Below are 13,587 nucleotides of genomic sequence, written 5' to 3' on the forward strand. Positions count from 1 at the left end.
ACCATGGGGTTGTATGAGGGTGCATGGAGTTGGCACTTAAATAGTTAACTAAGTTTGCTGCTGTCTCCTCCCCTCTGCACTTCCACAGGCAGAGAGCGCCGCACTCCGTCCGAGGACCGGACATACTGGGAGATACCAAGTGCCCCACTGAGGCGGAGGGGGGACTTGGATCTCATAGAGCCCTAGGAAGGATTCCGAATGGGCATTGATACAGGAGCACAACGCAGTGCGGCAGCCTGAGCTGATAGAGGCTTCCTATGGGCATGTGAACCATCAGACAGCGGGGAGTGAGAGATTCTCCCCCTGTCAGTGGTATGCTCCGGAGCGGGAGATATTCGCACCTTTTCCTGTCATCGCAGTCGGATTTCAGAGGCACCTCAGAGAGTTCTCCTGCTGCTGGCTGCTCCTCACAAGTCCTCCTTGTGTCAGCTAAGTACCCCATAGGGGATATATATTGAAAAACCCCAAAAAAACACCACCCCCCCCCCCTTCCCCCTTCCTGCTGATTGGTACACTCCTAAGGTGGGAAAATTCAGCCAGAGTTTACCTCAGAGGACTCCTGACTGAAATAGTGGAGAATCCATCTGCTGCTGCTTCACTTCATTGTCAGTAGCACTAAGTACCCCAGTTGTTTATGATAAGTCAGCAGAGTATATATATATATATATATATATATATATGTTTACAAAAGGCATATAGGGTTATAACTAGACTCTATCTGCACTTAGTTGAATTTTCACAATATCTTCCACTTTTACAATATTACCACAGATATTTATATTACTGTTTTGAGGCTATTGGAGAAAAATACAGTAAAATAATTACTAGTTCTGACAGTTGCCTAATCTGTATTTCTTTAAAAAAAAAAAATAATGTCTGATAAGAACAAGAATTATTGTGCAGAATTTTATACCTGTTCACAATGCTGTCAAATTACCTGTGGGGTAAAGAGACCAGGGGGCGTCTGTGCTCAGTGTGACACTGTCCTCAGCAGCTAAGTACCCCACTGGGGAATAACTAGTTAATGAAGTTTCTTGTAGTAATAGAGAAGACTGTCACAATACATATTATATTTCTACCTACTGTTTAGTTTTATTATAGAAGGCTCTAAAGTTAATGGAGACAGTATTTTACCTGAGTGTTCAGTCAGTGATTGAGATATTATATGTATTCAGAGATTAATTTCCACACGGTTTTGAGTCATTAGTCAGGGTCAAAACAAGTTAACGATTATCTCTGCTGTGATTGTTTATGGCCTGTCTGTTTATTTTTAAATAATAACATATAAAACCTGAGAAGGAACATGTCATTTTCCTATAGGACTGCTCCCCCTTCACAACTTGGTCTGTTCCTTGAAGCCAATTCACGGAACTGGACAGTAGACAGTTGAAGAAACTCCTGAGCAGTTTTACTTCACAGACACTGATCAGCAGTATATACTGTATGCGACTGACCAGCTGCTCTATCAGCAGTATATACTGTGTGTGACTGACAGGCTGCTCTCTACCTACCTCTACTGATCAGCAGTATATACTGTGTGTGACTGACAGGCTGCTCTCTACCTACCTCTACTGACCAGCAGTATATACTGTGTGTGACTGACAGGCTGCTCTCTACCTACCTCTACTGATCAGCAGTATATACTGTGTGTGACTGACAGGCTGCTCTCTACCTACCTCTACTGACCAGCAGTATATACTGTGTGTGACTGACAGGCTGCTCTCTACCTACCTCTACTGATCAGCAGTATATACTGTGTGTGACTGACAGGCTGCTCTCTACCTACCTCTACTGACCAGCAGTATATACTGTGTGTGACTGACAGGCTGCTCTATCAGCAGTATATACTGTGTGTGACTGACAGGCTGCTCTATCAGCAGTATATACTGTGTGTGACTGACCGGCTGCTCTATCAGCAGTATATACTGTGTGTGACTGACCGGCTGCTCTATCAGCAGTATATACTGTGTGTGACTGACCGGCTGCTCTATCAGCAGTATATACTGTGTGTGACTGACCGGCTGCTCTATCAGCAGTATATACTGTGTGTGACTGACAGGCTGCTCTCTATCAGCAGTATATACTGTGTGTGACTGACAGGCTGCTCTCTATCAGCAGTATATACTGTGTGTGACTGACAGGCTGCTCTATCAGCAGTATATACTGTGTGTGACTGACAGGCTGCTCTCTATCAGCAGTATATACTGTGTGTGACTGACAGGCTGCTCTCTATCAGCAGTATATACTGTGTGTGACTGACAGGCTGCTCTCTATCAGCAGTATATACTGTGTGTGACTGACAGGCTGCTCTCTATCAGCAGTATATACTGTGTGTGACTGACCGGCTGCTCTATCAGCAGTATATACTGTGTGTGACTGACCGGCTGCTCTATCAGCAGTATATACTGTGTGTGACTGACAGGCTGCTCTCTATCAGCAGTATATACTGTGTGTGACTGACAGGCTGCTCTCTATCAGCAGTATATACTGTGTGTGACTGACAGGCTGCTCTCTATCAGCAGTATATACTGTGTGTGACTGACAGGCTGCTCTCTATCAGCAGTATATACTGTGTGTGACTGACCGGCTGCTCTCTATCAGCAGTATATACTGTGTGTGACTGACCGGCTGCTCTCTATCAGCAGTATATACTGTGTGTGACTGACAGGCTGCTCTCTATCAGCAGTATATACTGTGTGTGACTGACAGGCTGCTCTCTATCAGCAGTATATACTGTGTGTGACTGACAGGCTGCTCTCTATCAGCAGTATATACTGTGTGTGACTGACCGGCTGCTCTCTATCAGCAGTAAATACTGTGTGTGACTGACCGGCTGCTCTATCAGCAGTATATACTGTGTGTGACTGACAGGCTGCTCTCTATCAGCAGTATATACTGTGTGTGACTGACAGGCTGCTCTCTATTAGCAGTATATACTGTGTGTGACTGACAGGCTGCTCTCTATTAGCAGTATATACTGTGTGTGACTGACAGGCTGCTCTATCAGCAGTAGAGATGGGCGGGCTCTGTTTCCTTGAAACCAAACCCACCCGAACTTCGGGGAGCCGAGTCTGCTCTGTACTCTTGCGCCTATTCGGATTCCAAAATGAGGCAAAATGTCATTGTGGCGTCGTCGGATCTCGGGTCTCGCGAGTTTTTAGAATCAATACCCACCTCCACGGCGATCTAGTGCAATTTGAAAGGGGGACAGAGAAGGGTTAGGTCACAGTATAGTGCAATATAGAGGAGGCATTTCTCTGAATTTGCACTACAAAGTGTTTGGGGTCTCATACCCCCTTATAAAAAAAAAAAGCTGTATTTTCTGCAAAGGATGGTGGAGGATTATTTTCAAGAGTTAATTGAAATTGAAATGTCAGACAATCCCTTTCCATACTGGGAGGAAAAATAAGCCATTTGGAAACCCATGTACAAACTTGCTTTGCAATACCTAAGCTGCCCGCCCTCCAGTGTGTACTCATAGAATTTTCCGCACAGTTGGGAACCTTGTCTGATCGAAATAGGAGGTTACTTCCTAAAAATGTGGAAAAGATGATGTTCATCAAAATGAACTACATCTTTCACGAGGAAGGCCTTTACCAGCAAATACATCCAAGTACTGACACTTCTCTAATGGCGGATTCCAGTGGAGATGAATTAATAGTCTGATGTACACACTGATGAGGGTGAGGATGATGTGGAAGATGATGACAACATCTTGACAGTAGAATCCATTGATAGCTGGTTTAGTGGGGGCCCAAACAAACCAAGCACTTCAGCCCCAAAAGTGGCAGCCCTTATCGCTGAAGTGCTTGGTTTGTTAAAGTGTGCATGTCCTTTGTGAGATCCAACACATGGGTGGGTGGGAGGACCCAAGGACAATTCCATCTTGCACCATTAATCTTTCCTGGCACTGATGTGTGTTTCTGACTTTACTCTAACAAGCCCATTGTTAGCTTGTTTAGGGAGGGCCTAGCAGTGATTAAACTGTATTTTTCTGAATTTGAACTAAGTGTAGGGTCTAATATACACCCAAAGACGAGTGCTTCATTGCTAACAGTCAATGATGAAGAGGAAGACAAGCCGGCTTGCCTGTAGATTTTGCAGACAAATTCAACAGTGTTACGTTGAATAAACAGACACATAGGTGGAGAAGAAGAGGGAGACAAAAAGTTAATCATCTTCCTCTTACTCGGCTGTCAATGGTGTTATAGTCTCTTAGTAGGCTGTGGATCAGCCTGCGACAGTCCTGGATGGTCATCTTCTCCCTTTTCAAGATGAGGCGATTCCTGGCAAGCCAAATAGCGTCCTTAAGGCAGTTGATTAGGCTCCAGGCCTCCTGGATTGCCTCAATGATGTGGGTCCCAGGAAATAATCCATAAAATACAGAACGGTATGAAAGGCAAGTTCTGGGCACACTGTCCTTATGTTCATGTTCCAAGGCATCGAACAGTGCCTGTGCAGTCCCAAAATAAACGCTCTGCTGTTTCCCATCTGGTGATGCAGAAGGGGCAGTGGACATATCTGCACAGGTTCTGGGAGTGCATGAATGTCCTGAGAGGCAGACATCCCTGGATAGCCACCCATGCAATGTCTTTGTGTCTAGTAGTCAGCCTCTTAGAGGCTACATTCTCCAACACGTGTTTTGTTGTGTTTGTAATCAGCATTTTACATCAAAGGTACCAAACTAGTTTATAATTTTGTGGAAATTGGGGCTGATTCGAAGCTCACTGATGAACTGGCTTTTTACTATGAATTTCAATGGGTCTTTTTAGTGCATTGTCTGGCGCCCTGGATTGGTGTGTCTGATAAAAGCTCGCATCCTGAGGGGGGGTGGGGTCAGCGCTCATTGCCATGTATTAGCTGTAGAATTACCTCACTTATCCAAGAAACAGGTGGAGCGCTCGTTGCCATGTATTAGCTGTAGAATTGTCTCACTTATCCAAGAAACAGGTGGAGCAATCCAATGAACCAGAACTGGTTTCTTGATCCAAGTACAATTCCATCTTGCCCTACTTTTCTTTTCTGCAACTGCTGTGTGCCAATGTGTGCTAGATGTGGTAGGAACTGCTGTGTGTTTGAGTCATTGCTCTATCGCTTACCATCCAGCCAGATCGCTGCAGTATTTGGCTGAAAGTGTATAAAAAGCATATTGTGACCTGTGAGATGGTAAAAATGGAATGGAAATCACTGGAATTTAGTGTTGGTGAGGTTAATAATAATGTAGGTACAAATTAATACCTAAATTATGTGAATTTAGCCCATAAAATGGAATTTTGTAAAAAAAAAATGGCTAAACAAAACCAAAACACGCAAGGGCGGTTTTGGCAAAACCAAAACCCGAAGATAATCCAGATCCAAAACCAAAACACGAGGGTCAGTGAGCATCTCTAATCAGCAGTATACTGTGTCTAACGGACACACTGCTCTCTATATGTGGGTACTATGGGTATCACTACTACTGATTAGCAGTATACTGTGTCTAACTGACAGGCTGCTTTCTATCTGCGGGTACTCTGCCCTAGACATGGTTCTGGAGGGATGAGTACCTTATTTCGGTTTTGCTTTACACATCTGTACAAATTAGAATATTTACTAATTCCTTCACATAGTTATCAACTTATTGTTGAGATTCTTCTATTGTGCGGATTATTCTGTTATATATATTAACACAAGATTGTGTTAGGGACAACTCTGGGTTTATCCCTGTAGAGTTAGAAGATATGTATGTGTATTTATATAAACACATAATGCTATTTATACGCGCTTAACTGAAACTTTTTATCCGTTTGGTCCGGAGCTGGACAGTATGATTAGCCAAGCAACCGGAGATAAAAGTACATACCTGCCGGTGAATGTCTCTAAATCACGAACTCCATGTTTTGGGTCTTTTTGGAAATCCTTTCTTGTGAACACAAGTTAAGTTCAGCCAGCCAACAGAGGTAGACTCCTTGCCACTCAAGGACAGTCGCAAACTGGTAGAGATGCTTACTCCAGAAGGCATCCAAATCCCCAAGATCTTGCCAAAAAAATAAATAACAAAAAATACTAATCTGCAGGACGGGACCTTCCTCTCCTCGCGACTGTGGAGGTAGGGGGTCACCTACAATTATTCAATTATTTGTGGCTGGCGTCTACCTAAGATATTTGGCGCTTGGGGATCATGTCCAGAGTGGCAGAAACACTAGGGGCTTTATTCAAACCTGCTCTTGGTGCCCAAACAGGACGGTTCATTTTGATCAATTCTAAACCTCAAGGGGGCTAAACCATCATCTACGAGTAGACAAGTTTCGGATGGGATCAGTCCTTTGTTTTTACAGTAAGAAGCTCCCATTATCAATTCAGTTCTTTCCACAGCCCAGAGAGTTTTTCAAACAAATTATGGCGGTAATGGTAGAACGTTTACGTGCCTTAGGAGAGAACATTATTCCGCATTTGGACTATTTTCTCCTCAAAGACTTATCAGGTCTTTTACTCTATTAGCATCTGATCCTGTCTATTCGAATTTTGGACCAACACAGTTGGAAAATCAATTATTCCAGATCCCAATTGATGCCCTCACAGAGGATGAGGCTTTTAGAATTAATAATGGACACCACTTTTCAGAAGATCTTTTTCCAGAACCTTCTCTACAGATCCCTACAACTCTCTGTACGGTTAATCCTGAATCACCCTGGTCCTTCCATGCGCTTGGGTATGGGGATTCTAAGGTTGATGGTATCGATGTTCGAAACCCTCCCATACGGTGGTTTCCACTCTCGTACATTCCCGTGGAATCCACTAAGACAATGGTCGTGTTCTCCTTTGTCAGCTGGAGACCCAACGAATTGGACTCTCCAGGGAGACTCATCAACCTCTGAAATGGTGGCTAGTTCAAGAGCTTCTGATGATAGGCCGATCTTTTGTCCTGCAGTCTTGGATTCTGGTGACCACAGATGCCAGTCTGAAGGGCAGGGGAACTGTTGTTCTCCAGCTTCGTTTCCAGGCGCTTCAGCCCATAGATGTTCTCAAGCTAAGAGCCATGCTGTAAGACCTCCAGGGAGCTCAGTCTCTCCTTCAAGGAAAACCAGTCCACCTCCAATCGTTCAATGTCCCTGCAGTGGCATATGTAAATCACCAAGGAGGAACAAGAAGCTATGCAGGTAGTGGAACAGGTCCTCTTCTGGGTGGAGAAAATTTGTTCCAGCAATTTCAGCAGTGTTTATTCACGGAGTGAACAACTAGAAGCGGATTATTTCAGCAGGCATGCAATTCTTTCAGGAGAATGGGATCTGCATCCTCAGGTGTTTCAGGAGTTAGTCTGGAAATGGGGCCTGCCAGATCTGGTTCTGATGGCATCCAGACACAATCACTAGGTTTATACAGATTGAGAGGAAAGAAAAGGATGATCTTATGGGGCACTCTTGAAATGAGTTTAGAGAAATATAAATGTGTATTGACTTCGTAGTTAAAATCTTTAGATAAATCTTTATTAATACATTGATAAAATTGTCCTAGTAGCGAAATATTAAAACTTGTAATGACATATCATGTGAATTGTAACATAAACTGTTAAGAAGACAAGTAACCCTTATCCTGCCGCAATCATGCTCTGATTGACTGGTTTATTGATTATCAACAAATATATTCAATTGTATCACCAGCCCTTTTTTTAACTTAATTTCACCCTTGCTCTCAGCTAAAAGAATATCTCCTTATAGATAGTAGATTCAGTGTTACCTTTCAATATTTACAATGTATCTATAGTGATTTTGCTACAGTATAGGGCATTCCCTCATACAGCCACAGGGAAAATGTTAGACCTCACTAGGTCCTCTAAGCTGTAAACTCCATTGCAGACATACGTATATATTGATATATTGACTTTTGCCTAAGTGAAAGCTAATAGCGAAACGCGCGTCGGCGGACGCCGCGCTCGCTGCTCTGATTTTGTTAATCCCTAACAATCACATAATAGCCCGGCAATTAGAACGGTTCATCCCGCTATAGATAGATAGCTGAGTGTTACTAGGAGGAGTGGGGCACGGAGTGCAGACAGTCTTGCACCTCGTCATAGAGGTTCGGTTTAGCAGACAGGATTTGATTAACAATATAAGTATATACACATGTCTGCCACCAAGTTTATAGCCTATGAGTACCTATTGAGGAATAATATTTTCCCTGTGGATACATGAGGGAATGCCCTTAACTGTAGCCAGTCAATTATAACCCAGAGCGGTTTATTCCGCCATAGATAGGTAGTAGATTGTTACAAGGAGGAGACAGTGGGGCACCAAGTGCAGATAGTCTTGCACCTCACAGCTACAGAGGTCAGCTTTAAACAGACAAGATTGGTTAAATAATATCAATATATACGTATGTCTGCAACGGAGTTTACAGCTTAGAAGACCTAGTGAGGTCTAACATTTTCCCTGTGGCTGTATGAGGGAATGCCCTATACTGTAGCAAAATCACTATAGATACATTGTAAATATTGAAAGGTAACACTGAATCTACTATCTATAAGGAGATATTCTTTTAGCTGAGAGCAAGGGTGAAATTAAGTTAAAACAAGGGCTGGTGATACAATTGAATATATTTGTTGATAATCAATAAACCAGTCAATCAGAGCAGGATTGCGGCAGGACAAGGGTTACTTGTCTTCTTAACAGTTTATGTTACAATTCACATGATATGTCATTACAAGTTTTAATATTTCGCTACTAGGACAATTTTATCAATGTATTAATAAAGATTTATCTAAAGATTTTAACTACGAAGTCAATACACATTTATATTTCTCTAAACTCATTTCAAGAGTGCCCCATAAGATCATCCTTTTCTTTCCTCTCAATCTGTATAAATGATGTATTTGTTGATCGGGTGCACCCTTCCTCTACTAGTATCTCTTATATAATTAAGAATGAGAGAAATACGTATTTTGAGGAGGTAACAAATGGGATGCTTGGTGCAGTCTTCCTTTTCCTTTTTGATACAATCACTAGGTTCCAAGATTGTGCACAACAACCAGAGTTTCTCTGGCTGTGGTGGTGGAGGTAATGTCCATGAGGTGGGACTCCTGTTTAGGATATCAATATCACTTTTCACCAATTCCGAAGGTTTTCCGATCATTCTGGTGGCACCGACATGACTTGGTTGGCTCTGATTCGCCAACATCTTGCTTCTGGTGGAATGATCAGGCTGGGCTTTTCCATTCAGGCCCGACCTTTTCAGTCAAGAACCGTTTACACCATCTGGACTTACCTCGGCTGGCTTTAATGGCGTGGCTGTCTAAGCCAACCTCTGGGGGTCGAGGTTCTCTTCCAGGGTAGTGGATACTCTCATTAAGGCTCGGAAGCCGGTATCAGCGAAGATCTATAACAAGGTGTGGAGGATCTATGTACTGTAGAGAAGAAGTGTCATAACCCTACCTTTTTCAGAGTACCCGTTTTCTGGCCTTTCTTCAGGAGGGGTTAGAGATGTGACTAAGAATGAGTTCTTTTAAGGTTCAGGTCTCTGCGTTTTTCTATTTTTTTTTTCAGCGCCAGTTGGTTTTCCTCCCTGACGTTTGTACATTTCTTCAGGGGGTTATTCATGTTCAGCCTCCCAACTTTTCGCCGTTGGACCCGTAGGATTTGAACCTCATTATTGAGGTTCTTCAGCGGCCTCCATTCGAACCTGGATCTACTCAACATGTGTCGGAGCTTGGAGCCTTGTCCCATAAGGTTCTTTAACTGGTATTCCATGAGAATAGGACTGTTCATAGGACCGTATCTACTTTCTTGCCTAGGGTGGTTACTGTTTTTTATTTAAATCATGAAATAGTGTTTCCGGCCTTTAGAGAAGGGATTGCGCCGCCTTCCTCTGTTAGTCTGGACATGGTCCGGGCTTTACGGGTTTATGTGGACAGGACTTCTGCTGGTTGCATGACTTACTTTCTTTTTGTTCTTTACGAACTTCATAGGAGAGGTTGGCCGTCCACCAAGCAGACCATTGCTCGTCAGATCAGATCTATGATTAAGCTTGCTTGTGTGTAGAAATCTACCTGTGCCTCAGGTTCTCACGGTGCACTCTACCTGTGCGGTAGAAGCTTCCTGGGCTGCTCAACATGGAGCATCTGCAGACCAGCTGGGTAGGGCGGCAAACTGGTCCTCAGTTCATACCTTTTACGAGGTTTTGACAGTTCAACAATTTTGCATCTGCGGACGCCAGTTTCGGCCACAGTGTTTTGCGGGCTAGTAGACCAGAGATTGGATAATTTAGAAGGTCCCCATGGTAGCAGTGTCCCCCAGAGTGGATGAAGGATAAAAGATTTTTGCACTTACGTTAAATCTTTTTCAGATTCCATCTGGGGGACACTGCGTTCCCTCCCTTTTGCTGTTCTACGGTTAGTTGTGTTGAGCCCTTTTCTTGGGACTTTAGTATTACTGAGGTGTGTGGGGTTGCAGAGGGGAGGAGTCAGCAGCAAACTTAGTTAACTATTTAAGTGCCAACTCCATGCGCCCTCATACAATCTCATGGTAACAGTGTCCCCAAGATGGAATCGGAGAAAGAGATTTAACGTAAGTACAAAAATCTTTTTTCCATTTGATCTCAAAATAATTACCAGTCTGTGAGGTCCCACAGTTAGTACAACTCTATAATAAAGTGTCACAATGGTTACAGTAAAAGCGCCAATCAAAGGAAGGATGTAAAGATTTTAAAACTTTATAATAGGAACTGTCATGCCCATCATAAAGAAACGGAGAGACTGGCTCATCTGAATTTGTCTATAACCAGCTGACCTCCAAACCTGAGCAGCTGTCTATGTAGGGGGGGATTTGTTAGGGTGACCTATGACAATTCTAACAGGCTTTGAAACAATGGACATCAATGTGCTAGGTACTTCAAAAATCTACATTTAGGGGAGAGTGGTTAAAATAATTGTCAAAGAAAGGTGTCCTATAGTTTGCATACTAAGGGGGGAATTCGATTGACCATGTTACTCGTGAGGTAACGCAGCCTGCGCACTATTACAGTTGGTACAGTGATTTCAACGCTGATCTTTACTCGCAGCTCTCAGAACCACAAGCAGAAAGTACAATAATTTTAATGTTGATAACATTAATGGTGCGCTCATGAGTAATGTGGTCAATCTAAGTGTAGAAGATTCTATTGTGTAACACAGGATTGAACTTTTGGGTCTCGGCACTAGATGCTATATTTGGCACAAGTCTAACAACGTGCATCCTTCTAAGAACACTACTTCAGGCCTGGCCAACCTGTGGCTCTCCAGGTGAAACTACAAGCCCCAGTATGCTTTGGCAGTAGTCAGCCAATAGCTGCCAGGGTATAGTAGGACTTGTAGTTTCACAACACCTGGAGAGCCACAGCTTGGCCAGGCCTACACTAGTTCTACTAAAGCATGGTGGCAGGAGATTACTGGTATGGAAAAATAGAAGGAAAATGGATAAAGATTGACAAATCTCCGAGGAACACCAGCTGAAGTCTGCAAGAGACACAATACTTGGTATTAGACTTGTATTCCAGCATATAGCAAATGTCACTTTACTTTAACCACGCCACAATATTGTTTTTTGATTCTAAGCCACTGCACAGACCTCGGTCCCATTGAGAATGTGTGAAATCCTTCAAAAACTGCTGTTAACAACTAGTCCCCATCTAACATGGAATGTAAGCATTGTAGAGCATTGTATTATCAAGATTTGCATAGCTGGTAGTTACATAAACATACTGACACACACTTGATCTCTGCCCGCTAGCACCCCCTACCCCTTCCTTCCTCACAGCCCATGACTGCCATCTACATCAAATACAAAATTGATACCATTTGACAAGATGTTTAATGTTAGACCCTGCATATTCCACCCACTTCTACACTCACAATTCCACGCCAGGTCATTGTCCCCAGTTGCTGAGGATAAAGTCTCTGTACTCATCATCCCACCCTACCACAAGCCCCCATTGACCCTGTTTCCTCCGAACTTCTCCACTACCACTCCCCCCTGCATGCCTGCTTATAGTTCACCTCTTCAACCTGTCTCTTTCCACTGGCATGTTTCTATCTTCCTTTAAATAGGTACTCATCTCGCCAGGTCCCCTCCTTTTGCTTCCAAACTATTTGACTGATGTGTACACAGGCCTATCCTTTATTTTACTCCCTCCCCAATCCTGCAGTTGGGCTTTGGCTCCTAAAATTCAACAGTGTCTCCCTCGCAAAAGTGTTCATTGATTTCCTTTCAGCAAAGCCTTAAGGAAGGGTCACTTATCTGTAATGATCCTCCTAGACCTCTCTGCTGTTTTTCACACTGTTGATCACATTCTCACACACTCTTACTCTATTGGCCTTCATGACACAGTTCTCTCCTGGTTCACTTCCTACCTCTCCAATTGTTCCTTCAGTTACTACATCTGGCACACTCTCCCCTTCACACTCACGGTTGGGGTCTCACAAGGCTCTGTTCTAAGCCCTCTGCTTTTTCCACTGTACACCTCTTCTGATGAATTAATTTGCTCATTTGGACTCCAGTATTGCCTCTATGCTGACGACACTCAAGTCCACCTCTCCTTCCCTTATCACTCCTTCTCTATCTTGTATGATTAACTGTCTCTCTGCTATTTCCATGTAGATGTCCTAATACTACCTAAAGCTAAACATGTCTAAACCAGAGCTCATCTTGCCTACACCCAGAACCACCATCTCCCTCTCGCACAACCTTCACAGTAACCAACCCCAATATTTCTTCAGTCTCCTAAGCACACTGCCTTGATGTCACTCTTTAGTCCACCCTCCACTTTACTCCTGAAAATATTGTTATAATATGCCATTTTCTTACCCGCCATGCAAACAAAACTTATTCTCTCATCATCTGCCTGGAATAAAACAACATCCTCCTATCTGGCATTTACATTACCCGTCTATCCCTGCTTCAATCCATGCTAAATGCTGTGGCAAGACTGATCTTCCTCTCTCGCTACTCCACATCTGCTGCACCACTCTGCAAATCCCTACACTGTCTCTCTATATCCTCTACAATCCAATTCAAATTACTCACCTTCACCTACAAAGCCCTCAACAGCACCACCCCCTTCATATGTCTGAAACTCATCTCAAAATACTCTCATGCACTCTAAGATCTACCCTTGACTTTGTTTTCACATATACATTTTTTTTGTCTATCATGTATGTCCCTGTTTTATGTATAGTCTGTTTTTCCCACTGCCCAATGCAATAAATGCATCGGAAATTCCAGACAAGTTAGGGCTGCACTCCCTTCACCATAGAAACTGGTAATACCTTTTTCCACATTTCAACCTACAAAAAATCCCAGATACAGTATTTTTGATTTATACAACAGCACAAAGTTTTTTTTTTTCTTGTTTAGTATTGGAAAGTGTTCTGTACAGCTATGTAGTTTGAGTTTTGTAATATAAAAGTTCCAAAATGATGTACATACCATATTAAGGACTGGATGTTTGTTGATATATATTATGCTTTTTCAAGTTTACATTTTACTGTTTTTCCCATGGAAAGTTCACTATGTATAGATATTCTACAGACTGGTTCATGTTATTTACCACAATGCACCACTGTGGTTAATATTGTTTTTT

Source organism: Mixophyes fleayi, chromosome 1 (genome assembly GCF_038048845.1).
Source record: "Mixophyes fleayi isolate aMixFle1 chromosome 1, aMixFle1.hap1, whole genome shotgun sequence".
NCBI lineage: Eukaryota > Metazoa > Chordata > Amphibia > Anura > Limnodynastidae > Mixophyes > Mixophyes fleayi.